This window comes from Cervus canadensis, chromosome 1 (assembly GCF_019320065.1).
Source record: "Cervus canadensis isolate Bull #8, Minnesota chromosome 1, ASM1932006v1, whole genome shotgun sequence".
In the NCBI taxonomy this organism is placed as follows: domain Eukaryota; kingdom Metazoa; phylum Chordata; class Mammalia; order Artiodactyla; family Cervidae; genus Cervus; species Cervus canadensis.
The window spans coordinates 101,013,426-101,026,809 of record NC_057386.1 but is presented as its reverse complement, the minus strand read 5'-3'; the positions used below and the strand labels follow the sequence as shown (position 1 = coordinate 101,026,809).

At 42.7% G+C, this 13,384-nt stretch overlaps 1 long non-coding RNA gene across 1 annotated transcript in view; it reads left to right on the top strand.

Annotated features, from left to right (window-relative positions):
* The window catches only part of LOC122453925, a 29,118-nt gene that overhangs the window by 9,985 nt on the left and 5,749 nt on the right, over window positions 1–13,384 (top strand). Inside the window, exon 2 of the long non-coding RNA XR_006273229.1 lies at window positions 631–711. This is a non-coding gene — a long non-coding RNA (uncharacterized LOC122453925). The remainder of the gene's footprint in view (window positions 1–630; window positions 712–13,384) is intronic.

The window sequence follows — 13,384 nt, the reverse complement described above, 5'->3', positions numbered from 1 at the left end:
ATGGGGTCACACAGAGTCGGACACGACTGAAGCAACTTGGCAGCAGCAGTAGGACTTAGAGGAAAAAATGGGGGAAGAGGTCTTTTTAAACTTATTTCAGCTGTTAGTTATAAACTAGTGAGTTTTAGATTATAATATCTTATTCATGACTAAGTTTTAAAATACAGCTATGAGGGCTTCCCTGGTGGCTCAGTGGTAAAGAATCTGCCTGCCAATGCAGGAGACACGACTTGCATCCCTGGTCTGGGAAGATCCTACATACCGTGGAGCAACTAGACCTGTGCACCACAACTACTGAGCCTGTGCTCTCGACCCTGGGAATTGCAACTACTGAGTCCTCACACCTCAAGTACTGAGGCTCATGTGCCCTAGAGCCTGTGCTCTGCAACATAAGTCACCGCAATGAGAAGCCCACGCCCTGCAACTACAGAGTAGCCCCTGCTCTCTACAACTAGAGAAAAACCCACGTGGCAACAAAGAAGCAGTACAGCCAAAAAAAATAAATGAATAAACAAACAACCAAAAAGATAAAATGCAGGCATGAGATCAATGTCTGGATGTATGTATGCCTTAAGTGATGAGATGTCCATCTTGATTCTTGACCCTCTGATTTCTTTCTGATTCCAACAGAGTACACATACTTCGAGTTCTGACACCAGGACTTTAATTTCTTCAGCTGTTTTGATGTTATCTTACACAAAGCATACTGAGGTCAGTAATGATTACTCATTGAATTTACTTCTGTTTTTGAGAATATAACCCAGGAAAATGAAGGATTTTTTTTTATCTTTAATTCATTTGCTTTACCAGAGAAAATTGTATTGATTTATTTAACATGTTTCTTTGCTTCATTAGTATATATATCGTTAAAAAAAATTCAACTGAGTAAATTTGAAGATCTAGTTGGCTTTATTCAACAATTCGCAAATGGGACAGCATCCCATCTAGCAACTAGGATGGAGCTCCAAGGTACTGTACAAATGGAAAGTTTTAAAAGGCAGAAAGGGAGTGGGACAAGAAAGTCATAAACAAAAGGAAGGGTTATTTCAGGCAACATCACCTTCCTTTGAGGGAAGGCAGGGAGGCAGATTACCTCCCTGGTGCTTGCCAAGAAATTTCATATTGACTGGTTAAAGGCCACATTCCTGGGAGTAGCTGAACTGCAATTGGGCTAGGTATTAAGTCTTGCTTTGCTGACTTGGGGCTTAGCACAACTGACTCCATTTCAGGCTTGTTCTTTCTTTCTTTAACAATACAAATATGTTAAAAGAAGGATTTAGAGCTCAAAGATAAAAATTACAGTGGTATCAAAACCTCCCCACAAGTGGATGGGCCCTTTCCAAACTGAAAAGTGTGGTATTGCTACTCAGAATAGAAGCAGCAACAGAAGAGTCAGCTAATATCTTCTGGAGAGGGCAAAATATGCTTCCTGAACCCCTATCGTTCCTAGGAAAGATCTCTAATTATATCATAGTGTCATCCAGTAAGGACCATCTTTAAACGCCACATAAAATAAAAGTTTCTCATTATCTGGAACATATTTCTTTTTTCAAATGTTATAAGTGATGCCATAAGTAATGTTGAGGCCAACCCAAAAGCTTGTATAAAAGTTTTTTACATATTATATATATATATTTATATATTTTATGTATTATAAAAACATAATAAAGGAATATAATTGCAGTAAGGAAACATGTCTTTTATTTATTTTTTCCGTTTATTTTTATTAGTTAGAGGCTAATTACTTTACAATATTGTAGTGGTTTTTGCCATACATTGACATGAATCAGCCATGGATTTACATGTGTTCCCCATCCTGATTCCCCCTCCCGCCTCCCTCTCCATCCCTTCCCTCTGGGTCTTCCCAGTGCACCAGCCCTGAGCACTTGTCTCATGCATCCAGCGTGGGCTGGTGATCTGTTTCACCCTTGATAGTATACTTGTTTCAATGCTATTCTCTCAGAACATCCCATCCTCGCCTTCTCCTACAGAGTCCAAAAGTCTGTTCTGTACATCTGTGTCTCTTTTTCTGTTTTGCATATAGGGTTATCATTACCATCTTTTTAAATTCCATATATATGTGTTAGTATACTGTATTGGTCTTTATCTTTCTGGCTTACTTCACTCTGTATAATGGGCTCCAGTTTCATCCATCTCATTAGAACTGATTCAAATGAATTCTTTTTAATGGCTGAGTAATATTCCATAGTGTATATGTACCATAGCTTCCTTATCCATTCGTCTGCTGATGGGCATCTTGGTTGCTTCCATGTCCTGGCTATTATAAACAGTGCTGTGATGAACATTGGGGTACACGTGTCTCTTTCAGATCTGGGGGAACATGTCTTTTAATGTTGTAGGAAAGTGCATACAGGAAGGTCCAACCTGGAAAATCATGGCTGTTCCTCAAACCTTCCATTCTTGCTCTTGAGACAGCTGGCTTCCTCTATTCCACTGCATCTAACCCCCAAAGCAGGGGCCATTGGGGTGGAGTGACCAGCAGGGAACTGAAAGTGAACATGGCTCCCAAGAGCAGTGCACCACAGCTGAGGGCATGCTCAGAACACACAGCCACTGGCCCCATGAAAGTCAGAGCTGGGGTTGGATGTTCCAGCAGGAGAAATGAGATGGAAAATCGGCAGTGCTTGCTCTTTCCCAACTGCTCTGTTTGCCTTGGTGTTCTGTGTTGACCCGGCTCCAGAAGGAGCACCTGGCGGGGAGGGGGAAATGTGGGTGTATGCAGAGCTCATGAACAAAAGACGCTACTTTTGCCTGGAGTCAGAAATCATTTCACTGTCTAAGAGTGAGTTCAGTTCAGTTCAGTCGCTCAGTTTTGTTCGACTCTGAGACCCCATGGACTGCAGCACGCCAGGCTTCCCTGTCCATCACCAACTCCTGGAGCTTACTCAAATTCATGTCCATAGAGTTGGTGATGCCATTCAACCATCTCATCCTCTGCCATCCCCTTCTCCTCCCTCCTTCAATCTCTCCCAGCATCAGGGTCTTTTCAAATGAGTCAGTTCTTTGCATCAGGTGGCCAAAGTATTGGAGTTTCCACTTCAGCATCAGTCCTTCCAATGAATATTCAGGACTGATTTCCTTTAGGATGGACTGGTTGGATCTCTTTGCAGTCCAATAATCTCTCAAGAGTCTTCTCCAACACCACAGTTCAAAAGCATCAATTCTTCGGCGCTCAGCTTTCTTCACAGTCCAACTCTCACATCCATACATGACCACTGGAAAAACCTTACCTTTGACTAGACGGACCTTTGTTGGCAAAGTAATGTCTCTGCGTTTTAATATGCTATCTAGGTTGGTCATAGCTTTTCTTCCAAGGAGCAAGCGTCTTTTAATTTCACGACTGCAGTCACCATCTGCAGTGATTTTGGAGCCCCCAAAAATAAAGTCTCTCACTGTTTGTATTGTTTCCCTATCTATTTTCCACCTTCTGTGGATAAAAATTTTCCTGCAGCAATTTTTCTTTCTCTGTAGTTTCAAGGATCCTGCAGAGAAACTCCTGGTTTTCACTCTTTTTCTACTTAACATTAGTTCATGAGCCTTTTCCATATCCTTAAATGTCTTTGAAGCATACAATTTAGGAGCAGTCCAATATTCCACTGTAAAGATATATAATGATTGAATAGTTTCCTTACTATAGATCAAACGCCACATTTCCAGTCTCATAAATACTGTTCCATTACAATTCTTATATCAAGTCTCTGAATGCACCCCTGCTTAAATCTTTAGGATAGATTTCTGGAAGTGGAATTTTACATAGTAAAATAATATAAATATTGTTAAGGCCCTAGATACATGTTATGAAACTGCCTTTCAGGATGGTTGTTAAGAATTCACAATTCCACTAACAGTTTAGAAAAGTACCTGCCTAACAAAATAGTTCATTTTTGTTAGAAAATATTTTTAAATTGATGTTTTCTCTTTGAGATTACATCAATTGACATTGTCTTGTGCACTGAGTTGTCTGCTTAAAAAGATTAAACTAGATTATTTTATATGGTTAACTTCATTTTCAAGGATTAATTCATAGTCATGTTAGTAATAAAAGGTCATGACTGTAAAACTTCTTGCTTCTCTGTGACTCAGTCCGTGCACACTAATTTAATACACTCACATCTGGAATAACTATGAGAAAAAATGGCAACAGAAATAAACCCCAGGGAGGCTGCCATATGGATATGTTCCTTGACTGTTCTTAAAAGTCAGGTCCAGGTTGAAAATTGACAGGAAGAATACTAACTAGCTGAAATAGCCATGTGTGAAATAACAGGAGGTCTGGAGATGTTCAGTACAGCAGACACAAAATATCATCTATAGAAATCTTAAATTAGCCACCATGCCCTTGAAAAATCTCCAGTGGATTTTACTGCTTCTAGAAAGATCTGGGGAATTCCCTGGCAGTCCAGTGATTAGGACTTTGCTCTTTCACTGCTGAAGGCCTGGGTTCAATTCCTGGTTGGGGAACTAAGATCCCACAAGCAACTTGGAACAGCAAAAAAAAAAAAAAAGTTGGCAACTTTGTGTTTTGTAGTTGTTGGGCAGTGTTAGAAATTGTGGATTTGGGCACCTCTAATTAGAACACTCATTTTCCATGTCTGTTTTCCAAGATAATGAATTAACAAGTGGCGCATGTCCAGGTAATAGATTAACAAACAGAATACAACCCAGCAATAAAAAGGAACAAATTAATACACCACCATGGATGAATCCCAAAATGATTATTTTGAGTGACAGTCCAGAAAAGGAAAAGAGAAGTTATCTAGTGTATGATTCCATGTATTAAAAATCTGTATGATAAATATTAAATGTTATTGGTAGAAAGCAGATCGCCAGTTGCCTAGGGATGTGGTGGGAGTGTGTGGGGCGGGGCAAGGAAAACGAGCAGAATATATTACAGAGGTGCTTGATGTTTACTGTCTTGAGTCAAAAATATTTTAATGGGAATATACATGTGTAAAATTTAACAAATTGTAGGTTTAACATAAATTCAATAGTTGTGTATCACTTATAGATCACAAAGCAGTAGAGGACTTCCCTGGTGGTCCTATGGTTAAGAATCCACCTGCTAATACAGGGGACAGGGGTTTAACCCCTGGTCCAGGAAGATTCCACATGCTGCAGGGCAACTAAGCCCTTGCCCCACAGCTACTGAGCCTACATGCCTAAAGCCCATGCTTCGCAACAAGAGAAGCCACTGCAAGTAGAAGCTGGCCCACTGTAACTAGAGAGTAGCCACCATTAGTGCAACTAGAGAAAGCTTGTGCACAGTGATGAAGACCCAGAGCAGCCAAAAATAAAAAATGCAGTTGAAAAAAATCTGAAAAAAGCTGTAAGAGCTTTTAACTTTCTTGACAAAAATAATAGCTTTCAAAAATAGAATTAAGCTTATGAATTTATAAACCAGTTTATAATAGGGCATACAGATGAACACATAATTTACATACTAATGAATCTGGTGTTTCATTAGTAAAGTCTCAGGCCACTGAAGACCATTGGAAAATATCTGAATGCATTCAGCATGGATGGGAAGCACACACTGTCTGAAAGGAAACAGTGGCTCTTGGAGGTGTGGGCCAAACACACGTTCTGTCACTGATTGGTCATGTCTAGAATATCTGGCAGCCGTCCAGATGCCAATCTCTACATTAGGTTAGACTGGGCCTATGAAACCATGCTTCTGGTGACTAATATCTGACAGTCTAAGAAACTTAAAAAATGCTGCAGGATGAAAACTAAGACACAGAAACAAGAATTATTTTAAAGGTAAAAAAGGGAGACATTAAAATTCGCTCAAGTATAAGGCTTGCAACGTGAGAGAGGTGACTGAGGGAAAATACTTTTTCTTCTAAGGAAAAATTTAATGAGAATCACTGCCCATGGCGACCGTGAACCTCCCGTTGCTAGGCAGGATGCTGTCTCCGGGCAACGCAGCTGGCCGGGAATTGGCCAACGGACTTGCAACGATTTTAGCCAATGGAGTCTTGCGGCAGTGGGGCATGGGTGCCCTGGTCAATGGAAAACGTGAGCGATAAGTAACTAAGCCGAAAATGATCTCTGTATAACGCACTTGTGAAAGATGGATCCCAGAAGGCACTAGCTGAACATTTATAAAGGGGAAGAAAATACTCTGTGAGCCAGATTTAAGTTTTGCTTGCCTTCCTAAGCCTTCTAGGCTTGCAGTGTTGTTCAGCCACGCTCATGTACTGCTGTCAGTTCGGTGGCCTTTGTGCCCCAGACCACCCTCATCCTGACCTGAGCTTATACAGGAAGAGCCAGCAGGGCTGGGATGCCAAAGGATCCCTGCACTGAGAAGGCAGCAGCAGTGACTTCAGAGGAACACTGAAATCAGTGCTCTTATTTATGCTTTAATTTGAGTTCTACGTTCTTGGTACAATAAAGGACAGAAACAGTATGAACCTAACAGGAGCAGAAGAGATAAAGAAGAGGTGGCAAGAATACACAGAAGAACTATAAAAAAGAGATCTTAATTTACCAGATAGCCACGATGGTGTGATCACTCACCCAGAGCCAGGCATCCTGGAATGCAAAGTCAAGTAGGCCTTAGGAAGCATCTCTATGAACAAAGCTAGTGGAGGTGATGGAATTCCAGTTGAGCTATTTCAAATCTAAAAGATGATGCTGTGAAAGTGCTGCACTCAATATGCCAGCAAATATGGAAAACTCAGCAGTGGCCACAGGACTGGAAAAGGTCAGTTTTCATTCCAATCCCAAAGAAAGGCAATGTCAAAGAATGTTCAAACTACTGCACAATTGCACTCGTCTCACACACTAGCAAAGTGGTGCTCAAAATTCTCCAAGCAAGGCTTCAACAGTATGTGAACCATGAACTTTCAGATGTTCAACCTGGATTTAGAAAAGCTGGAGGAACCAGAGATCAAATCGCCAACATCTGTTGATTCATAGAAAAAGTAAGAGTTCCAGAAAAACATCTACTTTATTGACTGTGCCAAAGCCTTTGACTGTGTGCATCACAACAAACTGTGGAAAATTCTTCAACAGATGGGAGTACCAGACCACCTGACCTGCCTCGTGAGAAATCTGTATGCAGGTCAAGAAGCAACAGTTAGAACCGGACATGGAACAATGGACTGGTTCCAAATCGGGAAAGGAGTATGTCAAGGCTTTATATTGTCACCCTGTTTATTTAACTTATATGCAGAGTACATCATGTGAAATGCTGGGCTGGATGAAGCACAAGCTGGAATCAAGATTGCCGAGAGAAATATCAAAAACCTCTGATATACAGATGACACCACCCTTATGGCAGAAAGTGAAGAGGAACTAAAGAGCCTCTTGATGAAAGTGAAAGAGGGTAATGAAAAAGCTGGCTTAAAACCCAACATTCAGGAAACTAAGATCATGGCATCTGGTCCCATCACTTCATGGCAAAGAGTTGGGGAAACAATGGAAACAGTGACAGACTTTATTTTCTTGGGTTGCAAAGTCACTGCAGATGGGGACTGCAGCCATGAAATTAAAAGATGCTTGCTCCTTGGAAGAGCTATGACCCTTTGCCAACAAAGGTCCATCTAGTCAAGGCTATGGTTTTTCCAGTAGTCATGCATGGATATGAGAGTTGGACCATAAAGAAAGCTGAGTGCTGAAGAATTGATGCTTTTGAATTGTGTTGGAGAAGACTCTTGAGAGGCTGTTGGACTGCAAGGATATCAAACCAGGCAATCCTAAAGGAAATCAGTCCTGAATATTCATTGGAAGGACTGATGCTGAAGTGGAAACTCCAATACTTTGGCCACCTGATGCAAAGAACTGACTCGTCTGAAAAGACCCCGATGCTGGGAAAGATTGAAGGAGGGAGGAGAAGGGGATGACAGAGGATGAGATGGTTGGATGGCATCACCGACTCTATGGACATGAATTTGAGTAAGCTCCAGGAGTTGGTGATGGACAGGGAAGCCTGGTGTGCTACAGTCCATGGGGTTGCAAAGAGTTGGACATGACTGAGTGACTGAACTGAACTGATGTTCTTGGGAAGGAAGTGCATTCCTATAGGTTATAATTTAAATGGGCCTATGCTCAGTAATAGAAACCTGGCTTCCTGTGATGAGATGCCTTAGGCTTGCAGGATGGGGACTGGGGTGTCAGAGAGGTGAGCTCTATTGGCCAGTTAAGGGTCTCATTTGCAAATAGTAGGAAGGTAAGAGAAAAAGTAACTCATCTTGTCACTGACCAAGGTTTGTGGCCTTCCCCAATCAATAGAAATTGACTAGCAGCCAGATAGGAAATTGAGGCAAGGCTTTATTGGGACTCCTGCTGTAGCAGGATGGAGCAAAAACAAACAACAGTTTCCCTTGCTTGTTCCTTGAACAAGGTTCCAGGGTGAGTTTGTTCCTTTTATGGCGGTAGTCCGCAGCTTTTTTGGCAGCAGGGGACTGATTTTGTGGAGGACAGTTTTTCCACGGACAAGGACAGGATGGGGCTGGGGAATGGTTTTGGGCTGATTCTCATAAGAAGCCCGCAACCTAGATCTCTCACAGCCCCAGTTCACAGCGGCATTTGCATTCCTATGAGAATCTAATGCCCTTGCTGATCTGATAGGAGGTGGAGGTCAGGTGGTAATGGGAGTGATGGGAAACAGCTTGAAATACAGATGAAGCTTTGCTGGCTCCCTTGCTGCTCACCTGCTGTGTGGCTCAGTTTCCTAACAGGCCACGGAGTGATCTGTGGCCCCAGGGTTGGGGATCCCTGTTACATAAGGTGAGGGTAGGGGTGTGCCCAGGGCTGGAGCCAGAGGAGTGGCTCAGGTGTTTTGTCTCCCCCGAGGTGGTGGTGTGTGCAGGAGGCCTGCACAGTACCCTGTTTTGGGTCCAGGATCTTCAAAAGTGGCAGTTTGGTGTTTTTGGTCTATTTGTATGTTTTTGTCCAGAATTTGCCCCAGCTGTTCATGCATGCAATTATTTTTAGCCCCATACAGTTTCTTTATTCTGTTGCTTGAGGAGAGGTGTGTCCATGTGCAAGCATTGCACTAAAGGTTCCCCAGGTCCCAACCTGTCTCATTCCCCACTGAGTGACTCCACACCCTTATTCTTAAGGGATAAGGAACTGAAGGTCTCTTCTGTTGAAACTTCTTCCTGCTGGGCAGGAGCTACAGACCCTAGCCTATCCTAGAGATGTAGTCAGTCCCTCGCTGACTGTTCCAAGGACTGTAGGCACCTGGCCCACTTTGCACTGGAATGAGCTGCATTCCTTGAGCCATCGTGTGCCTTACTTCAAACTGTTGGAGCCTAAAAGACACAGACTTAATCAAAAGGTTAGACACACAAAGGCTAAAAAGGAGAATAAGAGCAATAGCCATTAAAGGGCCTAGAAAGGGAAGGAACCAGGGTTAATTCGGGCTTCCTTAACTGTTAACCAGACAAGGGAAGTGATATTGCTCCTGCCAAAATTATGAAGCCACTCTGCTTTGTTCTGCCAGAAGGCAATCAAGGGCCAGACAGTCGCTAAGAACCACATTAGCCAAGGAAATGAGAGGTCCCAAGTCCCGTTAAGGCTTCAAATAGGGGCCAGTCCACTACATCATTTTACTTAACTGTTGATGATGCCTGTTTTATGAGAAAGTATCTCAGATCTTCCACCGACTCACAGATGTATTCTTCTGTTGTGACCTGTGGGATTTCTGGAGGTAAAAACTTTAGTCTGGAGAAAGGGAACTGGATATCCCTTGCAGTTTGACAGCACTGGGAGTGGTTAAAACTATTTTATAGAGGCCCTTTCATTTTGGCAATACTTGGTCTCTGGGGCACCCCTCTTTCCAGGTTTTGAGAAGAACTTGGTCCCAGGGTTTATTTGTGAAGGAATTGCTCCTTCCTCTGCAGTTTTAGTGGGAGTTGGCAGTGTCTTGTGGTTATAGCCCTGGATTGCCTTCTGAACTCGTCCTAGATTAATACTGTACCTCAGGGTCTGGCTCAGGTCCTCATCCAGTAGAGTGTCAGTAGTCAGAAAAGGCCTCCCATAGGTCATTTCAAATGGGCTAAGCCTCAGACCACTCTTTGAGGGCTACACAGATCCCGAGTAGTGCAATAGGAAGCAAGTTGGTTCAGGGTTCATGAGTTTCTTCACAGCTTTGCTAAAGTTTTCTTTTAAAGTATGGTTCATTTTCTCTGCCTTTCCTGAAGACTGGAGGTGCCTCGAGGTGTGTTGCTTGTAGTCTAGGGCCATTGTGAGCCCTTGTGTGATTCTGGCTAAAAAAAGGGTCCTTGGTTGCTCTGGAGGAATTTTGGAAGTCCACACCAAGGAATACCTGTGGTTAATTCATGTTGGTGTATGACAGAAATCAAACTGATATTGTAAACCAATCATCAATTAAAAATAACAATACTTTTTTAAAAAAGAGAAAAAAGTCGCGGGGGGGTGGCATACAGATGTCCATAGCCTTTTCAGATTGGGTGAGGGTGGCTGCAACCCATCCTGTAAAAGTATCAACAAACACCAGAAGATAACTGATCATCAGGGCATTCAGGTGAAATCTAATTGCCAGTCTCCCCCTGGATATGTCCCTCAGCATTGGATTGACCTGAGTAACTAAGGGGGCGAAGACATGACTGAAATGACTTAGCATGTGGGTTATTATGGGCACATAAATCATAGGCAGGTGTTACTTCTTTTGCTGTTATTTTAAGTCCCTTCCCTGAAAGAGCCTTTTGCATCAAGTCTCATAGTGCATCCCTCCCATAGTGGGTGGCATCATGTAGCTCTTAGTGAGTTTCCATTGTTGGGCCTCAGGGATTAGAAGCTTATCCCCCTTTTTATACCAGCCTGTGTTTCCTTTTGCATAGCCCCATTTCTCAGCATTTTCTTATTCCTATGGGGAACACTGACTCCTGAGAAACCTGTACGCAGGTCAAGAAGCAACAGTTAGATCTGGACATGGAACAACAGACTGGTTCCAAATCGGGAAAGGAGTATGTCAAGGCTGTACATTGTCAACTTGCTTATTTAACTTATATGCAGAGTACATCATGAGAAATGCTGGGCTGGATGAAGCATAAGCTGGAATCAAGATTGCCAGGAGAAATACCAATAACCTCAGATGCAGATGACACCACCCTTATGGCAGAAAGCAAAGAAGAGCTAAAGAGCCCCTTGATGAAAGTGAAAAGAGAAGAGTGAAAAAAACAATCAACAATGAAATCAACAATCAGAAAACTAAGATCATGGCATCTGATCCCATCACTTCATGGCAAATAGATGGGGAAACAGTGGAAACAGTGAGAAACTTTATTTTTAGGGTCTCCAAAAACACTGCAGATGGGGACTGCAGCCATTTAATTAGAAGATGTTTACTCCTTGGAAGAAAAGTTATGACCAACCTAGACAGCATATTAAAAAGCAGAGACGTTACTTTGTCAACAAAGGTCCATCTAGTCAAGGCTATTGTTTCTCCAGTAGTCATCTATGGATATGAGAGTTGGACTATAAAGAAAGCTGAGTGCCGAAGAATTGATGCTTTTGAACTGTGGTGTTGGAGAAGACTCTTGAGAGTCCCTTGGACTGCAAGAAAGATCCAACCAGTCCATCCTAAAGGAGATCAGTCCTGGGTGTTCATTGGAAGGACTGATGTTGAAGCTGAAACTCCAATACTTTGGCCACCTGATGCGGAGAGCTGACTCATTGGAAAAGACCCTGATGCTGGGAAAGATTGAGGGCAGGAGGAGAAGGGGATGACAGAGGATGAGATGGTTGGATGGCCTCATCAACTCAATAGACATGAGTCTGGGTAAAGTCTGGGAGTTGGTGATGGACAGGGAAGCCTGGTGTGCTGCAGTCCATGGGGTCACAAAGAGTTGGACATGACTGAGCCACTGAACTGAACTGATGGGGAACACTGAACAAAGCTGAGGGCCAAGGAATTGATACTTTTGAACTGTGGTGTTGGAGAAGACCCTTGAGAGTCCCTTGGTCTGCAAGGAGATCCAACCAGTCCATCCTAAAGGAGATCAGTCCTGAATATTCATTGGAAGGACTGATGCTGAAGCTGAAGCTCCAATACTTTGGCCACCTGATGTGAAGAACTGACTCATTGGAAAAGGTTGAAGGCAGGAGGAGAAGGGGATGACAGAGGATGAGATGGCTGGCATCGCCAACTCAATGGACATGAGCGAGCTCTGGGAGTCGGTGATGGATAGGGAAGCCTGGTTTGCTGCAGTCTGTGGGGTGACAAAGAGTTGGACATGACTGAGCAACTGAACTGACTGATGGGGAACACTGAGAAGGCTAGAATAGAAAGTTCAGGGGGACCAGTCACTAGAGCCATACCTTGTTCAGCTGCCTGTTTTATGATTTGATCAGCTTTGCTGTTCCCTTGCCTCACAACAGATCCATCCCTCTGATGGCCCCTACAGTGCATGCTACCTAGGTCGGAAGCTGCACTGCTTCTAGAAGAACCAGAATCTAACTTCTATGTTTTATGGCAGAATTTCTAGTGGTTAACATTCCTCTTTCTTCCAAATGGCAGCATGAGCATATAGCACATGGAATCCATGTTTAGAGTCAGCAAAAATATTTAATTTCTTATTCTTCCCTAATTGCAAAACTGTCATTAATACAGTTTGTTCAGCCTTCTGGGCTGGCAGGACCTTGGCTTCTATGAATTCATCTGGACTAACTATGGAATACCCTGCCTTTTGGGTTCCCATATCTAGTTTTACTGCTCTCATCAGTAAACCATTTGACCTCAGGGCTGTCAAGAAGCTCATCTAGAAGATCAGAGCTGCTGAAGTTAGTTTGTTCTATGGTCTCTATATGTTGATACACTAAGCCTCCACTCTCAACCACTGGGCAGAGTTGCTGGGTTCAGGGTTCAGCACACCTGTAAGATAATATTTTGTTAACCTTCCTCCAGTTAACCAGTGATGTCCTTTGATCTCCAGCACAGATTGTACCAGATGATGAGAGAGCTGATTCTTAGGTAGGTTGATAAGGTGTCCAGGACCCTCAAGGAGGAAGAAGTCCAGGGCCCTTGAGGTGGAGAAAGGGGTCTGGGGCTCTCGAGGAGGAGAAAGGAACAGTTTTCTTTCTGCATTGCTTTGTCTTAGTCATGTAAGATGTTTTTTCTTAAACTGGGTTTTTATGACAACAGTCTTTAACACTAAATTTCTTTAAGCCCAGTAATGATTACACAACAAAACAACTCATCTTGCTCAAGGGTATGTTTTTCCTTAAGCTCTGTACTAATGATTATATAACAACAATGTATCTTGCTCAAGGACATGTTTCTCCTTCTTAACAAGAACCTTCTGCTTAATCTTGTTATCTTAAAATGTATGTTGTGGGAGGGGGTCTGGTAAGACCTTTCTATTGTTAGTTCTAATCTTGTTAATTTAAGATG